The sequence below is a fragment of the Schistocerca piceifrons genome, chromosome X (assembly GCF_021461385.2).
Source record: "Schistocerca piceifrons isolate TAMUIC-IGC-003096 chromosome X, iqSchPice1.1, whole genome shotgun sequence".
Lineage (NCBI taxonomy): Eukaryota > Metazoa > Arthropoda > Insecta > Orthoptera > Acrididae > Schistocerca > Schistocerca piceifrons.
This window is the reverse complement of record NC_060149.1, coordinates 175,726,558-175,752,170: the sequence shown is the minus strand read 5'-3', so window position 1 is coordinate 175,752,170 and position 25,613 is coordinate 175,726,558.

Sequence of the window (25,613 nt, the reverse complement as noted above, 5' to 3'; positions counted from 1 at the left end):
TTTGCACAGAGCATAACTTAATCATAGCTAACACTTGGTTCAAGAATCATAAAAGAAGGTTGTATACATGGAAGAACCCTGGAAATATTAGAAGGTATCAGATAGATTATATAATGGTAAGACAGAGATTTAGGAACAAGGTTTCAAATTGTAAGACATTTCCAGTGACAGATGTGGACTCTGACCACATTCTATTGGTTATGAACTGTAGATTAAAACTGAAGAAACTGCAAAAAGGTGGGAATTTAAGGAGATGGGACCTGGATAAACTGACTAAACCAGGGGTTGTAGAAAGTTTCAGGGAGAGCATAAGGGAACAATTGAAAGGAATGGAGGAAAGAAATACAGTAGAAGAAGAATAGGTAGCTCTGAGGGATGAAGTAGTGAAGGCAGCAGAGGATCAAGTAGGTAAAAAGACGAGAGTTAGTAGAAATCCTTGGGTAACAGAAGAAATATTGAATTTAATTGATGTAAGAAGAAAATATAAAAACGTGGTAAATGAAGCACTCAAAAAGGAATACAAAAGTCTCAAAAATGAGATCGACAGGAACTGCAAAATGGCTAAGCAGGGATGGCTAGAGGACAAATGTAAGGATGTAGAGGCTTGTCTCACTAGGGGTAAGACAGATACTGCCTACAGGAAAATTAAAGAGACCTTTGGAGAGAAGAGAACCACTTGTATGAACATCAAGAGCTCAGATGGCAACCCAGTTCTAAGCAAAGAAGGGAAGGCAGAAAGGTGGAAGGAGTATATAGAGGGTTTATACAAGGGCAATGTACTTGAGGGCAATATTATGGAAATGGAAGAGGATGTAGATGAAGACGAAATGGGAAATAAGATACTGCGTGAAGAGTTTGACAGAGCAATGAAAGACCTGAGCCGAAACACGGCCCCGGGAGTAGACAACATTCCATTAGAAGTACTGACAGCCTTGGGAGAGCCAGTCCTGACAAAACTCTACCATCTGGTGAGCAAGATGTATGAGACAGGCGAAATACCCTCAGCTTTCAAGAAGAATATAATAATTCCAATCCCAAAGAAAGCAGGCGTTGACAGATGTGAAAATTACCGAACTATCAGTTTAATAAGTCACAGCTGCAAAATACTAATGTGAATTCTTTACAGACGAATGGAAAAACTGGGAGAAGCCGACCTCGGGGAAGATTAGTTTGTATTCCGTAGAAATGTTGGAACACGTGAGGCAATACTGACCCTACGACTTATCTTAGAAAATAGGTTAAGGAAAGGCTAACCTACGTTTCTAGCATTTGTGGACTTAGAGAAAGCTTTTGACAATGTTGACTGGAATACTCTCTTTCAAATTATAAAGGTGGCAGGGGTCGAATACAGGGAGCGAAAGGCTATTTACAATTTGTACAGAAACCAGATGGCAGTTATAAGAGTCGAGGGACATGAAAGAGAAGTAGCGGTTGGGAAGGGAGTGAGACAGGGTTGTAGCCTCTCCCCGATGCTATTCAATCTGTATATTGAGCAAGCAGTAAAGGAAACAAAAGAAAAATTCGGAGTAGGTATTAAAATCCATGGAGAAGAAATAAAAACTTTGAGGTTCGCCGATGACATTGTAATTCTGTCAGAGACAGCAAAGGACCCGGAAGAGCAGCTGAACGGAATGGACAGTGGCTTGAAAGGAGGATATAAGATGAACATCAACAAAAGCAAAACGAGGATAATGGAATGTAGTCGAATTAAATCGGGTGATGCTGAGGGCATTAGATTAGGAAATGAGACACTTACAGCAGTAAAGGAGTTTTGCTGATTGGGGAGCAAAATAACTGAGGATGGTCGAAGTAGAGAGGATATAAAATGTAGACTGGCAATGGCAAGGAAAGCGTTTCTGAAGAGGAGAGCTTTGTTAACATCAAGTATAGATTTAAGTGTCAGGAAGTCGTTCCTGAAAGGATTTATATGGAGTATAGTCATGTATGGAAGTGAAACGTGGACGATAAATAGTTTGGACAAGAAGAGAATAGAAGGTTTCGAAATGTGGTGCTACAGAAGAATGCTGAAGATTAGATGGGTAGATCACATAACTAATGAGGAGGTATTGAATAGAATTGGGGAGAAGAGGAGTTTGTGGCACAACTTGACAGGAAGAAGGGACCGGTTGGTATGACATGTTCTGAGGTATCAAGGGATCACAAATTTAGCATTGGAGGGCAGCGTGGAGGGTAAAAATCGTAGAGGGAGGCCAAGAGATTAATACACTAAGCAGATTCAGAAGGATGTAGGTTGCAGTAAGTACTGGGAGATGAAGAAGCTTGCACAGGATAGAGTAGCATGGAGAGCTGCATCAATCCAGTCTCAGGACTGAAGACCACAACAACAACAACGAGTTCTTTATCAGATGTTAACGACTGCATCACGATGCAGAGATAGGGCACTAGAAGTTTATTGCACTGTACTCTTCACAAAGCTAGTAGCGACTTCCTGCTATGGCAGCGTGTTTTGCATGGAAGATATGCGACACAATTACATAGTCATTATTTTCATACGCTACACTGATTTACAGACACACTTAGAGAATGCATTAAGATAAAGCGGCGGAAAGTTGTATAAATTTCCACTCACATGGTGATGAATCTCTTCTCAGACGCACACGTCCTTGAAGTCACGGAAATGCAGTTCTCAGTAAGAAAAAGCTATAGAAAAACAGCTGTACACTTCGTAACCTCAAGCTGCGTCAAATTTTGTTTTTTCGGTGGAAGGAATAATTAAATGAAAGTATTCGCGTAAGTAAAATTTCACTCTATTACGGTAAGTCTGCATACGCCAGTCACTACCAAGACCAACTCTAAACTGTACATAGCCTGAAAAGCTCACATGTACACCTCATTCAAAATCGTAGCCAGTTTATGATAATTATGAACTATCCTTCACAGAAAGTTTACAAACGGGTTGTTTCCTTTAAAATTGCTCGCTCAGAATTTGCAGTATCAGCCTCACGGAACAAATTGTTAGAGTTCGCGAGTAAGCAGCACGCCACGCGGTATTTACTCATTGAAATGTCACCAAATGTTCCAAATTTCACACTGTGCTTTAAATCGAGCTCCCTTCCACACTTTACGGCACTTCTAAAACATTTTAGTACCGAAATATCACAATCTTAATAATTCTCTCTATACAAAAGAAGTCTTTAGTTGCCAAAATATGCGCGAATATGCTAATTTCTGATTGCCAGAAAGACATCACAGCCAATCGGAAAGCAGCATCCGACCCCTCAGTCCCACACATATATACACAACCCATCCAAATTCGTCACTGAGCCGGCCGAGATGGCCGAGCGGCTCTTGGCGCTACAGTCTGAAACCGCGCGACCGATACGGTCGCAGGTACGAATCCTGCCTCGGGCATGGATGTGTGTGATGTCCTTAGGTTAGTTAGGTTTAAGTAGTTCTAAGTTCTAGGGGACTGATGAATTCAGAAGTTAAGTCCCATTGTGCTCAGAGCCATTTGAACCATTTTTTTTCGTCACTGAATCAGAACAGTAAATTACCAACAATAAATTTTGAAAACCCACAAACATAAAATTAATTCCCTCTAAACAAAACTACTTTACCGAAATCATAATCTCATTTCCGCAGTACCATAAACTGACGAAATTGTTTATAACAAGTTCCCGAGTACGAATGACTGACACACACGTCATTCTCGAACATTCCTCACGTGACCAATCACTTCATTTTATAGATTAAACTTCACATAAAATAGTATTTCAATTCACACCTTCTTTTACGCTCATAACCAAACACGACAACTGTAATAATTTAAAAAACGACTAGAAAATCAAACAAACAAAACTGGAAGTAAAATTGGCAGTGTCTTGAATGTAGCTCCTACAGTATCCGTCAGCTATGGAGCTCTATCATACCGCATATAAACTACATACACTCGAGCCATCAGACGCCACCTGTCTTGCGCGTGATTCATACTGCACGTCTGTTCACAGATCTCCTATATCAATAGGGACGATGTTGAGGTGCTACGCCTCAACAGGTGGAGAAATCGAAATTTGCAGCAGAAGCTGAAGGACTTTCATGTAAGTACTAGATACAGAATGGGGTTCTGTTACGAAACTTACGAGTTATAATTCACTGCTTACAGTGATTCATAGATACACTTAGAGAAACGTATTATACAGTGGAAGTAATCAGAATTTTCGGCAAGAGAAGAGTGCGCTAGAATATATGAAAGAGATGACACTCCCGTTATTAATAGAGGAAATATTCCAGACTGGTGGGAACTGGCAAGGCAGCATTGAAAACCATTTCGAGGAAATCTGAGAAATTCATATTAAGTGGAGATGGCCGACATTAATATGGAATATTGCAAGAGCTTCTAGACTACTGTCAGCATATGGACTAGGATACAACGCAATATTCTGGTAAGGATTTTTAACAAAATAGATATGTGTGACATCCTAACACTGAAGCGCGAATTTTGTGCTAGAATAAGACAACCATGGGAACAGTAATGGTAGTGTAAACAACAATTGGCTGCTTAACGTGATCCAGTGCCAATTGTACAGATATACAGGGCGATTATAATTAAAGTTAAACTTTCAAATCGCTGTAGAAATAACGCCAGTGGTCAGAATGATGTCAAATTGCAAAAGAGTATTATCGGAGAAGGGGAAAACGTATGGCATAAGGAAAATAAATAGTTACAAAATGTAGCAATTGGCGGCGCTGTAAGCATCATAATTTAATAGTGGTCAATTAAAAATGACAAATGAATCATACACCAATGCCTAAGGTATACGTTTGACGTTAAACAAACTGTACTACTCAGTGTGCATGGGTATACAGGTGTGATACTGTTAGTTACGTAAGGCCATCCACCACGGCAAGATCATATCAAATCGGCTAGGAAAAATTGGATTTTAATTGTCCTGAGGCCAAAAACCGCATAAAAAGCATGAATCAAAATCAAATCGTATTATTAATTTCCGTGTGACTGGCGCAAAACTTGTTCAATATGCTGTCCACCGTTTTCTGCAACAAGCTGAAATCGAGAAACAGCATGTTCCACAGCTGATCGAAGTGTTTCCGGGGTTACGTTCACAATGTGTTGCACAATGCGTGCCTTCAATGCAGCTAAGTTTGCAATCGGAACACTGAACACAACATCTTTCAGATAGCCCCAAGCCAGAAGTCACGCGGATTAAGAACAGGTGACTGGGACGACCAGGCTGTAGGGAAATGGCGGCTGTTAATTCTAGCGTTTCCGAAATGGCGCTTCAGCAGCTGCTTAACTGGATTTGCAATGTGTGGAGGTGCGCCATCTTGCATAAAAATGATCCCATCCACACATCCACGTTGTTGGAGAGCTGGAATGACGTGGTTCGCAAAAGACACTCATAGCGCTTACCAGTGACGGTACAGGTAACACGACCGGAAGCACCTGTCTCTTCGAAAACATGGCCCTATGATAAACGATGCTGTAAACCCACACCATACAGTGACCTTTTCAGGATGAAGTGGTACTGGTTGATATGAGTGCGCATTTTCCGTTGCCCATATTCGACAATTCTGTGTACTGACATATCCTGTCAGATGGAAGTGGGCTTCGTCTGTTCACAAAGTCTTCCACGGCCAATCATTGTCCACTTCCATCCGAGCAAGAAATTCTAATGCAAAGGTCTCTCTTGCTGGCAGGTCATCAACAAGCAAATCGTGCACATGGGTAATTTTGAATGGATAGCACAGAAGGATGTATCGTAGGATTTTACGCACCGTTCTGGCGGGTATTCCCAACGTTCGGGCAATTCTGCGTGCGCTACGCGTTTGCACACCACCACTCGTCTCCTCCTGCACTGCTGTGGCCACTACTTCCACTGACATCGAATCAATTCGTTTCCTCCTTCTACCAGGTTGCACAGCAAAAGAACCCATCTTTTCGAACCTCCGAATGATTTTCTCCAGACCCATGGCAGTCATCATATCAACGCTTTTTTTTTCAAACCTTTCAGTGTCCGGAACCTACGCAGAGCGACGTGTGCACAGTCATCATTCTTGTAATACAGCTTTACAAGCAGAGAGCGATCCTGCAGAGACAGTCATGGCGAACTTGAAATTTCTTTACTAAATATTTTACCTAAACTGCTGAGTGAAATTGAATGCAAGAGAACCTACTTTCTCTTTACTTATTCTTATCATGTCAACACCGACCCACAATATTCTAGCCCAACGCAATCTGACTGCTCAAAAACAGGATAACCTGGTTTCAAATAATTGATTCAAATGAATGGTCCTGACTAAAAAGAAATCCTAACAATAACCTATACATTACATTAAGCACTTAGCTCACAAAAATCTTCATTCCGCGCTCGGTCCCGATAGCTGAGTGGTCAGCGGGACGGACTGCTGTCCTGCGGGCCCGGGTTCGCTTCCCGACTGGGTCGGGGATTTTTTCCGCTTAGGGACTAGGTGTTGTGCTGTCTTCATCATCATTTCATCCCCATCCGGCGTGCAGGTCGCCCAGTTTGCCGTCGAATGTAATAAAACCTGCACTAAGGAGGCCGGACCTGCCCGTCAAGGGGCCTCCCGGCCAATGACGCCAAACGCTCATTTCTACTTCTTCATTACGCGAACTGCTGCAATACAACGAGCGTCAGTACTGCCAGCTAAACAAAAGATGCTAACTACTATAGCCACTAACTACTAATAGGCATGTGGTTAGCAAAGGAAAGATTTTGATGCAAAACAAATAATGTATTTTTTTACCTTAATAATGTGAAATCCATTTCAGACACCAACATAAATCGTCATTGGCATCTAGTACAAAGGTATATGATCAGGAATAATATTCAGTCTCCAAGTCCAACATGTACAGATAGTTACCCTACGCTAACACTTCAGACCTCTACCCTCCATCAATGCTAACTTCTCACATCTAACATCCATCACTGTTGGCCGTTCACCTCCAACTGCCCAACAGTACTTCCATCACTGCTAGCGACTAACTTCCAACTACCCAACACTACTGGTGATTAACTTCCAACAACGAGTCCAACCAGCCATAGTGTCTCTTACAAAGAAAGCGCAGTCAGAGATCCAATGCAAAGCGCTACACAGCGCTGCCAACAAAGAAGCAGGCACTTGCATAGCCCCCCTGTTCCCCACAAAAAATTTTACTAATTATTTTGGGCAGTGGCCACGATCAATATGTTAAAATTTTTTATATTAACAATATCAAATAGATCAAATGCACACAATTATTAATTCAATGTTGGTCAAAAGCAAAAATTGTCCTCACAGTCCCTAAAGACAGTCCTAATCATATATCAGAGTAGTAGTCTATGACAGTTTTATGCACAAAGCCTGAGCAGTAAAACAAAATGCACACGCAAGTAGCGGATCACCATGCAGTCTTGCAGAAGTGTTGTCCTCCCAACGGAAACACAATGCTGACTCTTGACATGAAGATTGGTAATGGGCCACAACAGAGTAAACCCACAGCAGAGTCAGTCGAAGTCTTGAAGAATATTGAGTTTGAACAAGTTGCGTGACCGTATCGGTAGACGCAACTAAGTCAATTTTAGCCTGCAAGGTGTCGTGATTTTCGTGATCAATAGTCTCCAGTTCTTTTATGGCTACTTCATGATTCTGTAATGTGTTTTCATGTTGGGGGAAAATAGGCTGAAAATGCTCACAAATTTGCGTTTTTATGTCTTTACAAACTTTTTGACATTTAGATTCGATTTTAATGAACTCAGCAGTTAAACCTTCACGTGTCTGTTCAAGCGTTGTGTCTAACTTTTGAAGAAAAACTGTTCAAACGCCTCTAAGCACTATAGGAGTTAACATCTGAGGTCATCAGTCCCCTAGACTTAGAACTACTTAAACCTAACTAACCTAAGGACATCCTGCCCGAGGCAGGATTCGAACCTGCGACCGTAGCAGCAGCGCGGTTCCGGACTGAGGGGCCCAGAACCGCTCGTCCACAGCAGCCGGCAACTTTGACTTAACTCAGAAAAGGGTAAGGATGCCAAACCTGAATCTACGGTATTTCCAAGATTTTATTCTGTCATTTCGCATTCCTGAGGCGAGCTATTGCCAACCGATCGATCGACAATAATTCCCTGTTCACTAACTGTTTCACTATGAACACCGTTATTTACTGCCTGGTCCATTTCCCTATGGACAATTACCCAGTTATTTTGGACATTTCTCACTTCATTATTAACACGCTACTCTCGTCTTCACTGTCATTTCTCAGTTTGCTTTGGAGCCTAATGTTGCGCTATTCACACGCCCTGATTATCACGTAATTTCACACGACAACACAGAAAAACACAGTTTGAAGAGCAAAAAGAAGGAACCACATTAAAAATAGCATTGAAAATAATATCCAATTAATTGCAAATGAAACTGCTAAATACTTGGTGCAACTCCATATGCATGCCACAACTGCTTTGCTCATCACAATATTGTACAACAATGAAAAACTACAACTGCAAAGGAAATTCTCTATACAATTACGCGCTAGCAGTAACAATAATTAATTTCTAATAATGCATAATTATTCAAAATACCACAAAAATCAGAAGATTCCAGTGAGGTACCCTCGGCTAAGAGTCGACAGATAAAACTTCGTTATTAAATATTTTACTTAAACTGTTGAGTGAAATTGAATGCAAGTTAACCTACTTTTACTTTTCTTATTCTTATCATATCAGCACTGACCCACAATATTCTGTGTGTGTGAAATCTTATGGGACTTAACTGCTAAGGTCATCAGTCCCTAAGCTTACACACTAGTTACTAAATTATCCTAAGGACAAACACACACACCCGTGCCCGAGGGAGGACTCGAACCTCCGCCGACACCAGCCACACAGTCCATAACTGCAGCGCCTAAGACCGCTCGGCTAATCCTGCGCGGCCCACAATATTCCAGCTCAACGCAATCTGACTGCTCAAAAAAAGGTAAGTCTGACTTCAAATAATTAATTCAAAAGAATGACCCTGACTAAAAAGAAATCCTAACAATAACCTATACATTTCATTAAGCACTTACCTCATAAAAATCTTCATTACGCGAACTACTGCAATACAGCGAGCGTCAATACTGCCAGCTAAATAATCACTGCTGGCCGTTCACCTACAACTGCCCAACAGTACTTCCATCACTGCTAGCGACTAACTTCTACTGCCCAACACTACTGGTGATTACCTTCCAACGAGTCCAACCAGCCACAGAGTCTCTTACAAAGAAAGCGCAGTCAGAGATCCAATGCAAAGCGCTACACAGCGCTGCCAACACAGAAGCAGCCCACTTACAAACGTCGCAGACGCAAAAAGAGGAAAAGCCCTGTACCCGGCGTGTTTGTTGTTGTTGTGGTCTTCAGTCCTGAGACTGGTTTGATGCAGCTCTCCATGCTGCTCTATCCTGTGCAAGCTTCTTCATGTCCCAGTACTTGCTGCAACCTACATCCTTCTGAATCTGCATAGTGTATTCATCTCTTGGTCTCCCTCTACGATTTTTACCCTCCGCGCTGCCCTCCAATGCTAAATTTGTGATTCCTTGATGCCTCAAAACATGTCATACCAACCGATCCCTTCTTCTAGTCAAGTTGTGCCACAAACTTCTCTTCTCCCCAATCCTATTCAATACCTCCTCATTAGTTACATGATCTACCCACCTTATCTTCAGCATTCTTCTGTAGCACCACATTTCGAAAGCTTCTATTCTCTTCTTGTCCAAACTAGTTATCGTCCATGTTTCACTTCCATACATGGCTACACTCCATACAAATACTTTCAGAAACGACTTCCTGACACTTAAATCTATACTCGATGTTAACAAATTTCTCTTCTTCAGAAACGATTTCCTTGCCATTGTCAGTCTACATTTTATATCGTCTCTACTTCGACCTTCCTCAGTTATTTTACTCCCTAAATAGCAAAACTCCTTTACTACTTTAAGTGTCTCATTTCATAATCTAATTCCCTCAGCATCACCCGATTTAATATGACTACATTCCATTATCCTCGTTTTCCTTTTGTTGATGTTCATCTTATATCCTCCTTTCAAGACACTGTCCATTCCGTTCAACAGCTGTTCCAAGTCCTTTGCTGTCTCTGACTGAATTACAATGTCATCGGCGAACCTCAAAGTTTTTACTTCTTCTCCATGAATTTTAATACCTACTCCGAATTTTTCTTTTGTTTCCTTTACTGCTTGCTCAATATACAGATTGAATAACATCGGGGAGAGGCTACAACCCTGTCTCACTCCTTTCCCAACCACTGCTTCCCTTTCATGCCCCTCGACTCTTATAACTGCCATCTGGTTGCTGTAGAAATTGTAAATAGCCTTTCGCTCCCTGTATTCGACCCCTGCCACCTTTATAATTTGAAAGAGAGTATTCCAGTCAACATTGTCAAAAGCTTTCTCTAAGTCTACAAATGCTAGAAACGTAGGTTTGCCTTTTCTTAATCTTTCTTCTAAGATAAGTCGTAAGGTTAGTATTGCCTCACGTGTTCCAACATTTCTACGGAATACAAACTGATCTTCCCCGAGGTCCGCTTCTACCAGTTTTTCCATTCGTCTGTAAAGAATTTGCGTTAGTATTTTGCAGCTGTGACTTATTAAACTGATAGTTCGGTAATTTTCACATCTGTCAACACCTGCTTTCTTTGGGATTGGAATTATTATATTCTTCTTGAAGTCTGAGGGTATTTCACCTGTCTCATACATCTTGTTCACCAGATGGTAGAGTTTTGTCATGACTGGCTCTCCCAAGGCCATCAGTAGTTCTAATGGAATGTTGTCTACTCCCGGGGCCTTGTTTCGACTCAGGTCTTTCACTGCTCTGTCAAACTCTTCACGCAGTATCTTATCTCCCATTTCGTCTTCATCTACATCCTCTTCCATTTCCATAATATTGTCCTCAAGTACATTGCCCTTGTATAAACCCTCTATATACTCCTTCCACATTTCTGCCTTCCCTTCTTTGCTTAGAACTGGGTTGCCATCCGAGCTCTTGATATTCATACAAGTGGTTCTCTTCTCTCCAAAGGTCTCTTTAATTTTCCTGTAGACAGTATCTGTCTTACCCCTAGTGAAACAAGCCTCTACATCCTTACATTTGTCCTCTAGCCATCCCTGCTTAGCCATTTTGCACTTCCTGTCGATCTCATTTTTGAGATGTTTGTATTCCTTTTTGCCTGCTTCATTTACTGCATTTTTATATTTTCTCCTTTCATCAATTAAATTCAATATTTCTTCTGTTACCCAAGGATTTCTATTAGCCCTCGTCTTTTTAACTACTTGATCGTCTGCTGCCTTCACTACTTCATCCCTCAAAGCTACCCATTCTTCTTCTACTGTATTTCTTTCCCCCATTCCTGTCAATTGTTCCCTTATGCTCTCCCTGAAACTTTCTACAACCTCTGGTTTAGTCAGTTTATCCAGGTCCCATCTCCTTAAATTCCCACCTTTTTGCAGTTTCTTCAGTTTCAATCTGCAGTTCATAACCAATAGATTGTGGTCAGAATCCACATCTGCCCCTGGAAATGTCTTACAATTTAAAACCTGGTTCCTAAATCTCTGTCTTACCATTATATAATCTATCTGATACCTTTTAGTATCTCCAGGATTCTTCCAGGTATAAAACCTTCTTTTATGATTCTTGAACCAAGTGTTAGTTATGATTAAGTTATGCTCTGTGCAAAATTCTACAAGGCGGCTTCCTCTTTCATTTCTTCCCTCCAATCCGTATTCACCTACTATGTTTCCTTCTCTCCCTTTTCCTACTGACGAATTCCAAGCTACGATTTGTAACTACGTAATGGATTTTTCGAGTTCGAACTTGTGGAGGGCTGTCTAAATGTATAAACTGCTAGCGATATGGCGGTTTTATATTAAAGCAGGAGGAACATGCAGGGATTGGACAAAAATGGAGAAATGCCGCGAGAAATGCGTGTTTCAATATAAATGCAGATGCTAGGCTAGCCAGCATTTTGCGCTGTTGTATTTGACTATGAACGGCACTTAAGCAGTGTCCTCAGTACGTTGCAAGTATCAGTCGTCAGAGCAACGTTCTGTGTAATTGTGAGTGCGTTACGTTGGAGCTTAATGAATTCGAACATCGGCAATTTTTCGTGCTAGTATGATAGGTGCTTCAATTACGAATGTAGCAGGAGTGTTTGGTTTTAAAGAGGCATACAGGGAAAGCAGAAATACATCATCCCTTGAAACACAACGCGGACTGTAGTCGGTGTGGAGCGTACGTGACGGACAGTCACTGAAGAGTATTGTGATGAAGAATAAGAGGTCAACAGCGGCAAAAGGCGCTGCAGGACTGAATGTCTCTCTCGCCAACCCTGTCAGCACCAGAACAGCACGAAGGGAAGTGCAGACTGTAGAGCGAACTGTAATTCCAAAACGACTCATCAGTGATGCACATGCCTGTGAGAGGATATTGTGGTACGGAAGCCATAAAACTTGGACTGTGAAGAAATTTCCAACTTCTAGCCGTGTTTACATCCCAAGAGTGAAACGTGGCAGAGATGTATAGACGTAGTATGTAGGTAGTATAGGTGGCTCTTTGGCATTTCTTGTTTTAAGTGTTGTGAACAGTATATTATTTCCTCCCACACACATCTCTAGAAATGACTGGAACAAGAAAATGCCTGATTTATTGACAGATGCTTTTTTCACGCGACGTTTGCGAATGGAACAGGGATGGACGGTAGTAGAATAACTTTTTTTCGACGCTTGCGAGGGTAATAAAAGATATGTTTTACCAGGGAGGGAAACCCCAGCAGGTGCCTCCATCGGATACCAATGACCTTGGTAGGGGTCACTGCAGCCCCTATGCTGTTAATCGAGAGAAATTTCGTACTCTTTAAAATCTGCGACCAGAGTGTGTGTATAGTTCCATACAGTGCGAGCTAACATCCCAAAGATGTTCGGGCTCACATGCGGTTCCTCTTCGCCGAAATGTCTTGGCTCAAACTCGTCTAGGGGTTGAACCGCCCATGTCGCATTTTACGCCCTACATTAGACACTTGTGACCCTTTGGTTATATTGTCTGGCTGATGGCAAGTTTGAGAAATACAAAGTTAATATAACATACAATAACAGTAATAATAATACCGGGAACTAAATTAACGACCCATAAATGACGTAGGCCACACAGTTGGGATTTGGTTAGAATAATGTTTATTCAGGAAGCAAACTAATAGCGATAGTTCAAATGGTTCTGAGCACTATGGGACTTAACATCTATGGTCATCAGTCCCCTAGAACTTAGAACTACTTAAACCTAACTAACCTAAGGACAGCACACAACACCCAGCCATCACGAGGCAGAGAAAATCCCTGACCCCGCCGGGAATCGAACCCGGGAACCCGGGCGTGGGAAGCGAGAACGCTACCGCACGACCACGAGATGCGGGCTAATAGCGATAGTGATCGTATTTAGAATTACTATTACACTCTAGCTCATATCTATTTGACACAGTTCGATCATTCACAATCTCATAGCGAAGTACAAGTCTAATATTCCACCTCGTTATCTTCTCGAAAAGTTAGACTTCACACCAGGACCGCGGCTGCTCGCCGCTCATAGACTAAGTCCCGTGATACCATACAACGCAAAATTTTCTAAGTCGTCTCAATTCCTAGCTACCTAAAGACCGACAGTCCACTTTCGCGTCTGCATCCGAACTGTCCTCTTTGGTGTCTCCAGCCGAACTGTCCGCTTTAGCGTCAGTACCAGCACTGTCTGTGCCTGTCCCCAGCCGCGTTTCCGGCGTGCCGAGCATCGTCGCTCAACTAAGGCAACTTCCTTTCCTGAAGCCGTCCATCTGATTGTCTACAGCTTATTCTACATTATTTTACATTTTAACATATTTTAATAATCAAAGCTCGACCACTTTCACGTTCTAAATAAAGTAGCAATAATATCCATTACATAATAAACTTTAAATTCCTTTACTTAAAACCAATACAATTTCCTTCTTAGCTCTGAATGCAACGGCCAGTAGCCTTGCATTAGTGTGCTTTCTGATAAATAAAGTAACCACTCCCAATGGACGTTTCACATGCATTAATCTCGTAAGTTCACGTTTACAAAATTCTCGCATCGACCCGTTCCCGTATTTTAATGTTCCATTCAGAAACTCATTTTGGAGTTGCGTTTGTTTCGCTTCACTCCAGAACTTGTTCAGGCAACTGCTTTCAAATATTTCGTAGGTAGTGAACGTATCACTGTGTATATTTGCCTACGATTGCGGCTCACCTTCCAAATGTCTTTTCACGAATTTTATCCTCGCCTCGTCGGACATTTTCCTTATAAAAGCATCCCTGCATGCTGCTAGAAAATTTACTGGGTGATATTTCCCGTCATCTGCAAAACATTTGACCGATCCCGAATTCATCCACGGAACACTGAGCACTGTCGAGATTTGATGTACAGCTAAAGAATTCAGTTCGCTTTTTATTTCATTGATTTGCTTTCTAACTTCACTATTTTCAGTTTTAATGTCAGATTCTACTTTTTCCTTTATTTTATCTACTTCTTTCTCCCCTTTACCTATTCGAACAGATAAGCTGCTAATAGGCTCAGTCGTCTCAGTCATTAGAGCATCTTGCCTACTCATACTAAACTATTATAGATATGATGAATATTCAACTTTTATTGGGCTCAACATGAAAATTTATGGAGGATGGCAGATTAAAACTACTGTGTTTTGATTCCCTGTATTACTACAGAATTAAATAGTTTCCATAAATGTTTCCCTTTATAGCCGATTTTAGGTCCCCCGTATATAAGACTGCTACGACAGGTGCTGTTGAGGGAATTAGATTATGAAATGAGACACTTAAAGTATTAAATGAGTTTTGCTATTTGGGGATGAAAATAACTGATGATGGTCGAAGTAGAAGGATATAAAATGCAGACTGGCAATGCCAAGGAAAGCGTTTCTGAAGAAGAGAAATTTGTTAACATCGAGTATAGATTTAAGTGTCAGGAAGTCGTTTTTGAAAGTATTTGTATGGAGTATAGGCATGTATAGAAGCGAAACGTGGACGATAAATAGTTTAGACAAGAAGTGAATAGAAGCTTTCGAAATGTGGCGCTACAGAAGAATGCTGAAGATTAGATGGGTAGATCACGTAACTTATGACGAGGTATTGAACAGAATTGGAGGGAAGAGAAATTTGTGGCACAACTTGACTAGAAGATGGGATCTGTTGGTAGGACATGCTCTGAGGCATCAAGGGGTCACCAATTTAGTATTGGAGGACAGCGTGGCGGGTAAAAATCGTAGAGGGAGACCAAATATGAATACACTAAGCAGATTCAGAAGGATGTAGGTTTTAGTAGGTACCGGGAGATGAAGAAGCTTCCACATGATAGACTAGCATGGAGATCTGCATCAAACCAGTCTCTGGACTGAAGACTACAACAACAACAACAACACGTCTCCTCGGCCACCAGCGGCTTCTGTTGGGTTTCCCTATGACGTAGGTTCTCGTCTGTCTCACTTGCACACTACAGCGCTTAGTCCTCAATAGACAATAGACGCCTGTGAGTTCCCCATCTCGTGGTGAATCTGCGCTCTTCGTGGCATGCGGTCCTGGACGACAGGGTTCGTTTCACAATTCCTGTAGGCTGACTCTTTCGGACATATATTTAAATGAGAGCGCAATGCTCGTTAACTCACAACATGTAGGAAAAGTATATGTTAATTTCAATGTATCAATCATGGCGATTAAGAAGTAATTTTGTGAAATTAATATGTAAGACTGGGGCGTCTACCAAAGTACAGAAGGAATCTTAGGTTGGCGGCCTGCGTGATTTAGATTGCTGGTGGATATTACGCTAGAATACATCAAAACGAAACATTTGTAATACATTACCAATCCGGCGCGTCTGAGCGTGCCTGCCGCGACTTTCTTTTTATATACCGCTTGCGATTTGACAAGTACACAACAGATCTCGTCTTAATGTCTGCTCAGTGGCGGCTGTTGTGTATGAATACAAGAGCACGTGAACACCCTAACTTTTGACACCTTTCGGATCTGTTGGTTATTTCTCTTTAAATGCTGTTAAACGTAATGCAGCTGCGGTAATCTGAAATACACGGCAATAAATCTACTGCACTGTGCTACACTGCTACTGACTCCGTGAAACTTGGCATCAGGGTCGCGAGCACACTCACAAGGGGAGGCCGCCAATTGTGAAATTCAGATTCAATTCATACTGCGCATAATAAAAGCTCATGGCCAGAGGTGTAATGTGGCAAAGCACCAAGATGCACTTCTCAGTCGTTGTCGAGAAAATCGGCAGTTAAAAGAAACCGTTGTGGTGAAATACTCTCTACGATTAATATTTTTCTACAGCGTCGTGGCGCAGCGGTAAGCGCTCGGGTTCGTAATCCGGAAGTCGCCGGATCGAATCTCGCGCCATGCAACTTTTTTTTTTGTATTTGTTTTTTGTAATTCAAATGTGTGTGTGTATACACACACACACACACACACATATACATATATATATATATATATATATATATATATATATATATATATATATATATATATATAAAATTCCCGGTAATCAGTAATCAGTTGCAACAATTATGCATATAGTAAGTTGTTGAAAGTCGTTTGTCGTGGAAAAACTGGCGACTCCGAACATCATTATGTTTTCCGCAAACAAAGTTGTATTTCACAAATGTTATTAATTGTCTTCATAATGTTAACCACATATAGTTAACGGAAGACGTAGAAACGATATTCCGAAACGAATACGTATAGTGTAAGTCAAACGTTCGAATTTGAATAGAAACCCCACGAACACAAATTTGCTGTGGCAGGTATGAAATATAAACTCCGTTACTCGCTCGTTACACTTGAAGGACAGATGTTGAATGGGCCGAAACGAGCCGCCGCATAACAGCGTAGTTGTCTGCTAACTTCAAAAGAAGGTAGATGCGGTCCCTAGCGCAAGTTATAACATCGTCGAAAATCAGTGCGAACGTGAGTTTTGGTACACCCTGTTAAACAAACGCAAAAATGGAGGCGATACAATTGGAGAGCGATCCGCCTTCACCAACATGTATAAGCAATTCATTAATAGTTTATATATAATTTTGTAATTCATATATATATATATATATATATATATATATATGTATATATATATATATATATATATATATAATTACAAAAAACAAATACTAAAAAAAAGTTGCATGGCGCGAGATTCGATCCGGCGACCTTCGGATTACGAACCCGAGCGCTTACCGCTGCGCCACGACACTGTAGGAATCTGTTAATTGTAGAGAGTATTTCACTGCAACGGTTTCTTTTAACTGTCGATTTTCTCAACAACGGCTGAGAAGTGCATCTTGGTGCTTTGCCACATTACACCTCTGGCCATGAGCTTTTATTATGCGCAGTATGAATCGAATCTGAATTTCACAATTGGCGGCCTCCCCTTGTCAGTTGCGCACGTTTTAAGGAGCTTTTGCGCATGCGCAACTGGTATGCTGTAATTGTCTTACGGACCATACACATACGGATTTGATAAACAACGTGCTCGGTTCCACTCAACTACAAGTTTATGTCAATGTCACCAGGTGGTAGCACACTGCAGTAGGATTTTATCCCCGTTCGCTTGGCATAAATCCCACAGACGATAGCACACTTCTCAGATTTTCCAGTTCACTCACTATGTAGTAAAATTAGACCGGACATCAATATATTTTATAGTTATACTGACAGAAAAACCTATTTTTTGTTATTGTGAATGAGATATAGCATGTTAAGTTTTGGATTTTATCGAATAGTAATCCATTTGAGCCCCTGAAAACCATAAAGTACATCATTCTCGAGTGTGAGACTGTAGCATTTCTTCGCGCTTCTGATACCTGTTGATCTTATGGTGGGTCAAGTTTACCTGTGCTGTAGGCCCACATTGTATGTATGAATATTCACGAAAAGCTGTCTCTCTGGCGTCTTTGATAGTCATTTAAATGTGGAATCGACGACGGTTTGCTTTTGGCCCTTATGGTTCTCAGCGCCTCATTTCTATTCGAGTCAAGTGATCATGTTGGTAGACGGTAAAACATGAATTTAATCTTTTTAACAATCAGCGGTTTGTGTTTGGAATTGGTAGTTTACTGTGCAGGAATCTGCTTTCGTGTACTGTGTCAGCACGAACTTTGTTGAATCTGTGCTAACAGAAAACAAAATTGCAGGAAAACTTAGCCGCAAAGGAAATGGAGTGTACCAAACCAGATCCGTTGACTCAGAAAGTGACGAAATCAAATAATCATGACTACAAGCAAACAAAGAAGTGTATAATAAGTGTAAGTTGTTATGTGGGTGCAAGCCTATCCTTCATTCATTCTTTCCTTTAAATGACTACCCAAGCAGGCACGGAGAATGGTCAATACTGACACGTGCACTTCTGTTCCAACGTTGTGGCTCAACGCCCACACTCCGGACGATACAAAATTGTTAAGGCTTTCGTGGCCACTTGTTGACAAACTGCCTATTGGCTTCTGTCTCGGGTTCTTCGGCCGACGTTCATCTAATGATTTTTCTGACGTTTCGCCAGCACGAGTGGCTGGCATTGTCAAAGCTTCACCCTCCATTTCCGGTGGTGAACTGGAGCCGAGCTCGCGGCCGCAGACTATATGTACCTGGCGCGCCAACGTCCGAGGGCTTCTCCGCGGTCATTTCCGGTGCGGTTCTCCTCTTGCTACCTGCGACGGTCGTTCGCTGCAGTACGGGAAGCCAGGATCCGTTTACCTTAAGGCTTTCCTCTTTCTTGTTGAAACTGTTCGCGTGTTTTTGTATTTCTACAGCTTCTCTGAACAAGCGCGTGTGATAGTGCTTCTCTACAGCCAGAACTTCCGTGTCGGCGAATTTTGTTACGTGGTCGGTCTCATTCAGTGCGTGCTCTGCCACGGCCGATGTCTCCACCTGCCCCAACCTGTAATGTCGCTTATGCTCTTTGATTCTGGTGTTAGTTGATCGTCCAGTCATTCCGACATAAACTTTTCAACATGTGCATGGTATACGGTATATTCCCGACATTGCAAGTGGGTCTCTTTTCTCCTTCGCCGATCTAAGACACTCTTTGATCGTCCTTGTCGGTTTGAAAATCGTCTTTACGCCATGTTTGCGCAATATACGGCCGATTCTGTCCGTCACTCTGGGAATGTATGGCAGAAAGGCCGTACCCGACATTTCTTTTTCTGGTTCCTTAAATCGCCGAGTGTTTGGCTCTGTTACACTTCTAATGTAATTTGTGGAGCACCCATTGCTCCTCAGAACAGTTTCCAGGTGTTGCATTTCTCGTTTGAGGTGTTGCGGCTCACATATTCGTCCTGCTCTCGTTACGAGCGTACTAATCATGCCTCTTTTCTGGCTCGGGTGGTGGTCTGACAGTTTGTGCAGGTATCGGTCCGTATGTGTCGGTTTTCGATATACGCTGTGTCCCAGGTTTTCCCCTTCCCTTGTGACCAGCACATCTAGAAATGGCTGTTTCTTGTCCTTTTCTACTTCCATGGTAAATGTTATGTTGGCATGAAGGCTGTTCAAGTGTCTTAGGAAGTCACCGAGCTGTTCTTCACCATGGCTCCACACCACGAAAGTATCATCGACGTACCTGTACCACACCTTAGGTTTGCAAGTCGCCGAGTCCAGTGCCTGTGCTTCGAATTGTTCTATGAAGAAGTTGGCCACCACTGGACAAAGAGAACTACCCATGGCGACGCCTTCCAGCTGTTCGTAGAAATCGCCATTCCACGTAAAATAGCTCGTGGTGAGACATGCAAATTCTTTGTAGCATATTTGTATTTCCTTTCCAGCGTCCTCTTCGTTTAACAGCTCTTTATAGCTTGCTGTACAACTGAACTTTACTGTCAACGAAAGAGAATGCTACTTGGATTGTGTGTGCGACATACCTGTGTAGTTTTGATAACTCACCACTGCTGCATTACTCTACATAACCTCAGGCTTTTTATTTATTCGGGCCATACTTTCAGACTGTTGCAAATTTCAATAATTGTATTGCATGTAAGTGTAAATGATATTTTGTTATTCATTCTTGATCTGCTGCTCTCCTGAATTATGTTTTTGACTGATCTAAAATTTAATTACATTCATACAGTTCCATGATTTTGCTATACTTTACGTCAAACATACAGACTCCTCACCTCATAACACAACGAAGCTTTAACATCTCCTCCTGCCTGACCACGAAATCCGCCCAGAAATAAACTTGAGGATTTAACACAATACTCCTGCCCCTCTCTATTTTCTGGGCTCCACCTCTTCGCACTGTTCCTGCCACTGTTCGTGATGCTCTATCTAATCTTTTCCATAACGCATGCTTTCCAAAACACTCTCTCACACGATCTCTTATTACCTTTCAACAACCTCTTTCTCAACTCAACAAATCCCTTTTCTCATTCACCATAACCCTCACAAGTCATGCGCCATCGTCTTCTCCATCATTGCTAAAGACCAGTGGAGGATATCGGTTGTATGTCTGTAGACAACAAACATCGACTTTTATCTTTTAACAAAAACCCTAACAAACTCATCAATATTTAAACTTAAGAACCGTACGTATTTAAGGTAATTTTAATGTTTTTAAATCAATTTTATATGTATTAATTCTCTTTTGGCTGAAGAGCGGACGTAAATGTTATTACTAGGAGCCCACTCCCTACCTGTGTGAGCCGAGAGAAATCAAATAACAATAAAGAAAAACAATACGTTACGCATCAAAATTCTCGGCTATAGCAGTGTGACAATAGCTCGGTCTCTAGTAAATATATAATTTCCAACTTCAGTGCTGTAAAAATTTGAACTTTATAAAAAATGTGCAGGTAAACTTTCTCAAAAGAACGAAACTCGGTAAATAGTAGATACCTCGCTGAATTAAAATTTATGGATGGGCAATCAAATGATAGTTGAAGTAACAGAGTTAGATAATCGTAAATAAAAGCAATGTCTTTGTCATCTGCCAAAAATATAGTCTTTTATACTAGCTTGTCAATATTTTCTAAAATTTCGTTGGAATAATTAAAATCGCGTTTGCTTTCCAGGTTCTCTTAAGAAAAGTTGTCGTTTTTTATTATATCCTCATTTTGAAAGAGACGTTATCGCACCAAGGGGGCATATATCGAGCGGCCGCAACTAAAATTCTTTAGAGTAGTCTGTTCACGCTTAGAACATGTTCTACATTTTCTTCAATGAAAATGAATCTCTTATGATCTGTATAATAATGTAGTGCCAACCACATTCACTTTGGGAGCGCCTTACACAATAACTGTATTAATAAAGTTTCCAATAAAGAATGTAAGGAAAGTTGATTACTAGCAACAAAATTAATCCTTTCACAGCTATAGCTAGCTCACTGACTACTAATTTCAGAGCTCAACGGGTATAATCGAAATATTTCTGTTCGTGTCTGTGTGTAAGATCAGGAAATCCACCAACATCGACAAGAGGAAATTCTTCTGCTGTCATATCTCGCATGTTATACAATAGAAATATTTGACTGATTTAAGAAATTTAAACTCGTCTGCGGCAACAAGCACCGTCAAAGACTAATATTTCCATAGTAGTTTTGCGGCTCTCATGGATACTACTGAGAACAGTGTTAACTGACTGATTGCTCGACCTTTCGCGCATTTGTAATTCGGCTCAAATGTTGAGAACGTAACTATTAGTGTTGCTGGCAAAAGCAGTACAGCCGCGGAGACCACGACGAATGGTAATCTGCAGTGAGAACTGGCAGCTGTCCCGCTTATCTTCTCACCCATACCCACAAACTGGCCGCGTAGATGTTCATCTGTATTCCGATAGTTATCGCGCTGGCCGGGTGCCCAGCCCATAGCTCGTCTGCTGTGCCTGCAAAACAGCCACCGCACGCAATGGCGCTGGGAAAGCCTGAAGATTCATTCTCCGATACTCTCAGAATACAAAGCTCGTCATTGTACTTGTATTAAACTATAAATAAATGCTTACAAAGATACCTCGATAAGTTAAAATAAGCGCTCGCTCATATGTAACGCATACAAAACTGCTCAGGAGACTGCTACTTTTTTTGTTGGAAACTACAAAAAAATGATGTTACCTAATACGGATTGTTGAAAACTACGATTGTAGCACATATTGCTAATGAGAGGAATTTCAGTAACTGTTCGCTATTCACATTTTTAAATTTTACTTTAGTTCATTTGACCTGTTTAGAATGTTCCACATCTGATTTCCAAACGTACATATTTAGTGTGGTTAAAACAATAAATTACTTGCTCAATTATTTGCTGTATGTACTCCAATCTCAAATCTAATAGTTGAGGACGTAGGTTGCAAGTGCTACTCTTTGATGAAGAGGTTGGCACAAGAAAGGAATTCGTGGCTGGACGCATCAAACCAGTCAGAAAACTGATGACCCAAAAAAATTTTTAAAAAATACGATAAAGTGCTTATAAAAGCCCAGATTTTGTCTGCCTTACTTTCTTCATTGTTCCTTCATTCACTCTGTTGACGCGTGGAACTCATATCCAAATGTATAATACTCATACACTGTAAGTCAAGTGCACGTGCTGCTTAGAGAACATCAGAAAGCACGCAGTGATAAACTAAAAAGGCAGTTAATGTAATGTTTTACGTAATGGACAACGGTGGCATTTTTTTATAGTTTACGAGCATATCTGTGCAGTCTTGTAACATTTCACTAGGCAATAGTTTTTATGGAGCACATTTCTTGTACCGGGAAAATTTGAGTCCTCATATGTGAACTGTAGTTCTTAATTGAAATTGTAGATTATTACTTGAGGTTACTACCAACTTTGTAACTGATGTGAATCCACACACTCGTTTCTCATTGAATAAATTAAACTCTAGGAAACTGTGATCTTGTTATCTTCAGTCTGATTTTATGAATGTTGTACACTTTTCGATAGAAATTTATATAACGTAATGCGTTTGTGATCAAGACGCGTCCGTTGTATTGCTCAGATAATGAAAATGTAGAAACATTGTACAATTTAACTCTGAATATCCCTTGTCATATCTAGAGTCTGAGTAATAGGCTACGCTGAAATCTAAACACACTGCATGTAAATACGTTTTACGTAAAAACGCTGTATGAAAATGTAAAAAAGAAAATTTTAATATATTTTGTATCTAGAGTATTTTTTTCCCCTCATTCTGTTACATATTATTCGTGATTCGTGCAAAAGACGTAGATAAAATTGATGTGAGTCACCTTTCTCTTAGCAACAGGCTGGCTGTATCATCAGACACCTCTGCTGCCGAGATGTGAAGGGCTATTTCTTCCTACCCCACTGGTATACACCAGGTGTCTCTGTCTCTGTCTCTCTCTCTATCCCTCTCACTCTCCAGCAATTAACAGCATTCACGACCATACCATGATTGGAGAGAGAGGGTGTGCGTGTTTGTGAATTACTTATGACGAATCTCGAGTGTTTATACTTTATTGAACATAGTGCATAAAGTTTAGACTTATCTAGTCACGACTTTTTCCCAGAGTGCAGTAGGTGTTAGCTGCTGAGATCTCAGCTGCCGGATGTACGGGGTGTTTCAAAAATGACCGGTATATTTGAAACGGCAATAAAAACTAAACGAGCAGCGATAGAAATACTCCGTTTGTTGCAATATGCTTGGGACAACAGTACATTTTCAGGCAGACAAACTTTCGAAATTACAGTAGTTACAATTTTCAACAACAGATGGCGCTGCGGTCTGGGAAACTCTATAGTACGATATTTTCCACATATCCACCATGCGTAGCAATAATATGGCGTAGTCTCTGAATGCAATTACCCGAAACCTTTCACAACGTGTCTGGCGGAATGGCTTCACATGCAGATGAGATGTACTGCTTCAGCTGTTCAATTGTTTCTGGATTCTGGGGGTACACCTGGTCTTTCAAGTATACCCACAGAAAGAAGTCACAGGGGTTCATGTCTGGCGAATAGGGAGGCCAATCCACGCCGCCTCCTGTATGTTTCGGATAGCCCAAAGCAATCACACGATCATCGAAATATTCATTCAGGAAATTAAAGACGTCGGCCGTGCGATGTGGCCGGGCACCATCTTGCATAAACCACGAGGTGTTCGCAGTGTCGTCTAAGGCAGTTTGTACCGCCACAAATTCACGAAGAATGTCCAGATAGCGTGATGCAGTAATCGTTTCGGATCTGAAAAATGGGCCAATGATTCCTTTGGAAGAAATGGCGGCCCAGACCAGTACTTTTTGAGGATGCAGGGACGATGGGACTGCAACATGGGGCTTTTCGGTTCCCCATATGCGCCAGTTCTGTTTATTGACGAAGCCGTCCAGGTAAAAGTAAGCTTCGTCAGTAAACCAAATGCTGCCCACATGCATATCGCCGTCATCAATCCTGTGCACTATATCGTTAGCGAATGTCTCTCGTGCAGCAATGGTAGCGGCGCTGAGGGATTGCCGCGTTTGAATTTTGTATGGATAGAGGTGTTAACTCTGGCGCATGAGACGATACGTGGACGTTGGCGTCATTTGGACCGCAGCTGCAACACGGCGAACGGAAACCCGAGGCCGCTGTTGGATCACCTGCTGCACTAGCTGCGCGTTGCCCTCTGTGGTTGCCGTACGCGGTCGCCCTACCTTTCCAGCACGTTCATCCGTCACGTTCCCAGTCCGTTGAAATTTTTCAAACAGATCCTTTATTGTATCGCTTTTCGGTCCTTTGGTTACATTAAACCTCCGTTGAAAACTTCGTCGTGTTGCAACAACACAGTGTTCTAGGCAGTGGAATTCTAACACCAGAAAAATCCTCTGTTCTAAGGAATAAACTGTGTTGTCTACAGCACACTTGCACGTTGTGAACAGCACACGCTTACAGCAGAAAGACGACGTACAGAATGGCGCACCCGCAGACTGCGTTGTCTTCTATATCGTTCACATCACTTGCAGCGCCATCTGTTGTTGAAAATTGTAACTACTGTAATTTCGAAAGTTTGTCCGCCTGAAAATGTACTGTTGTCCCAAGCATATTGCAACAAACGGTGTATTTCTATCGCTGCTCGTTTAGTTTTTATTGCCGTTTCAAATATACCGGTCATTTTTGAAACACCTTGTATAAGCCACTGTGGGTGTGGAAGTGTCAGCTACTGCAGGTGTCAGTTACTGGGGAAAACTTAATTACGTTAATTCCCACTGCAATGCATTATAATGTTACTGCTTTACTAATATAAGCGTTAAAGAGAGATAAATACAGAGAGACTTAGTAAGTTTGCAGAGGTGTATAGATCAGAAGGATGATGATGATGAGACAAGTGTGGAAATATTATGAACACACACATGTGAGATGAAATTTAATGACGAGACAGTACAGTATTTTCAAGAGGTAAAACATTATGCATTGTGTTTGTGCGTGTGTGTGTGTGTGTGTGTGTGTGTGTGTGTGTATTTGTGTGTGTGTATTTGTGTGTGTATGAGTGTGTGTGTGTGTGTGTGAGAGAGAGAGAGAGAGAGAGAGAGAGAGAGATAATGCAATTCAGAGCCGGCCGGAGTGGCCGAGCGGTTCTAGGCGCTACAGTC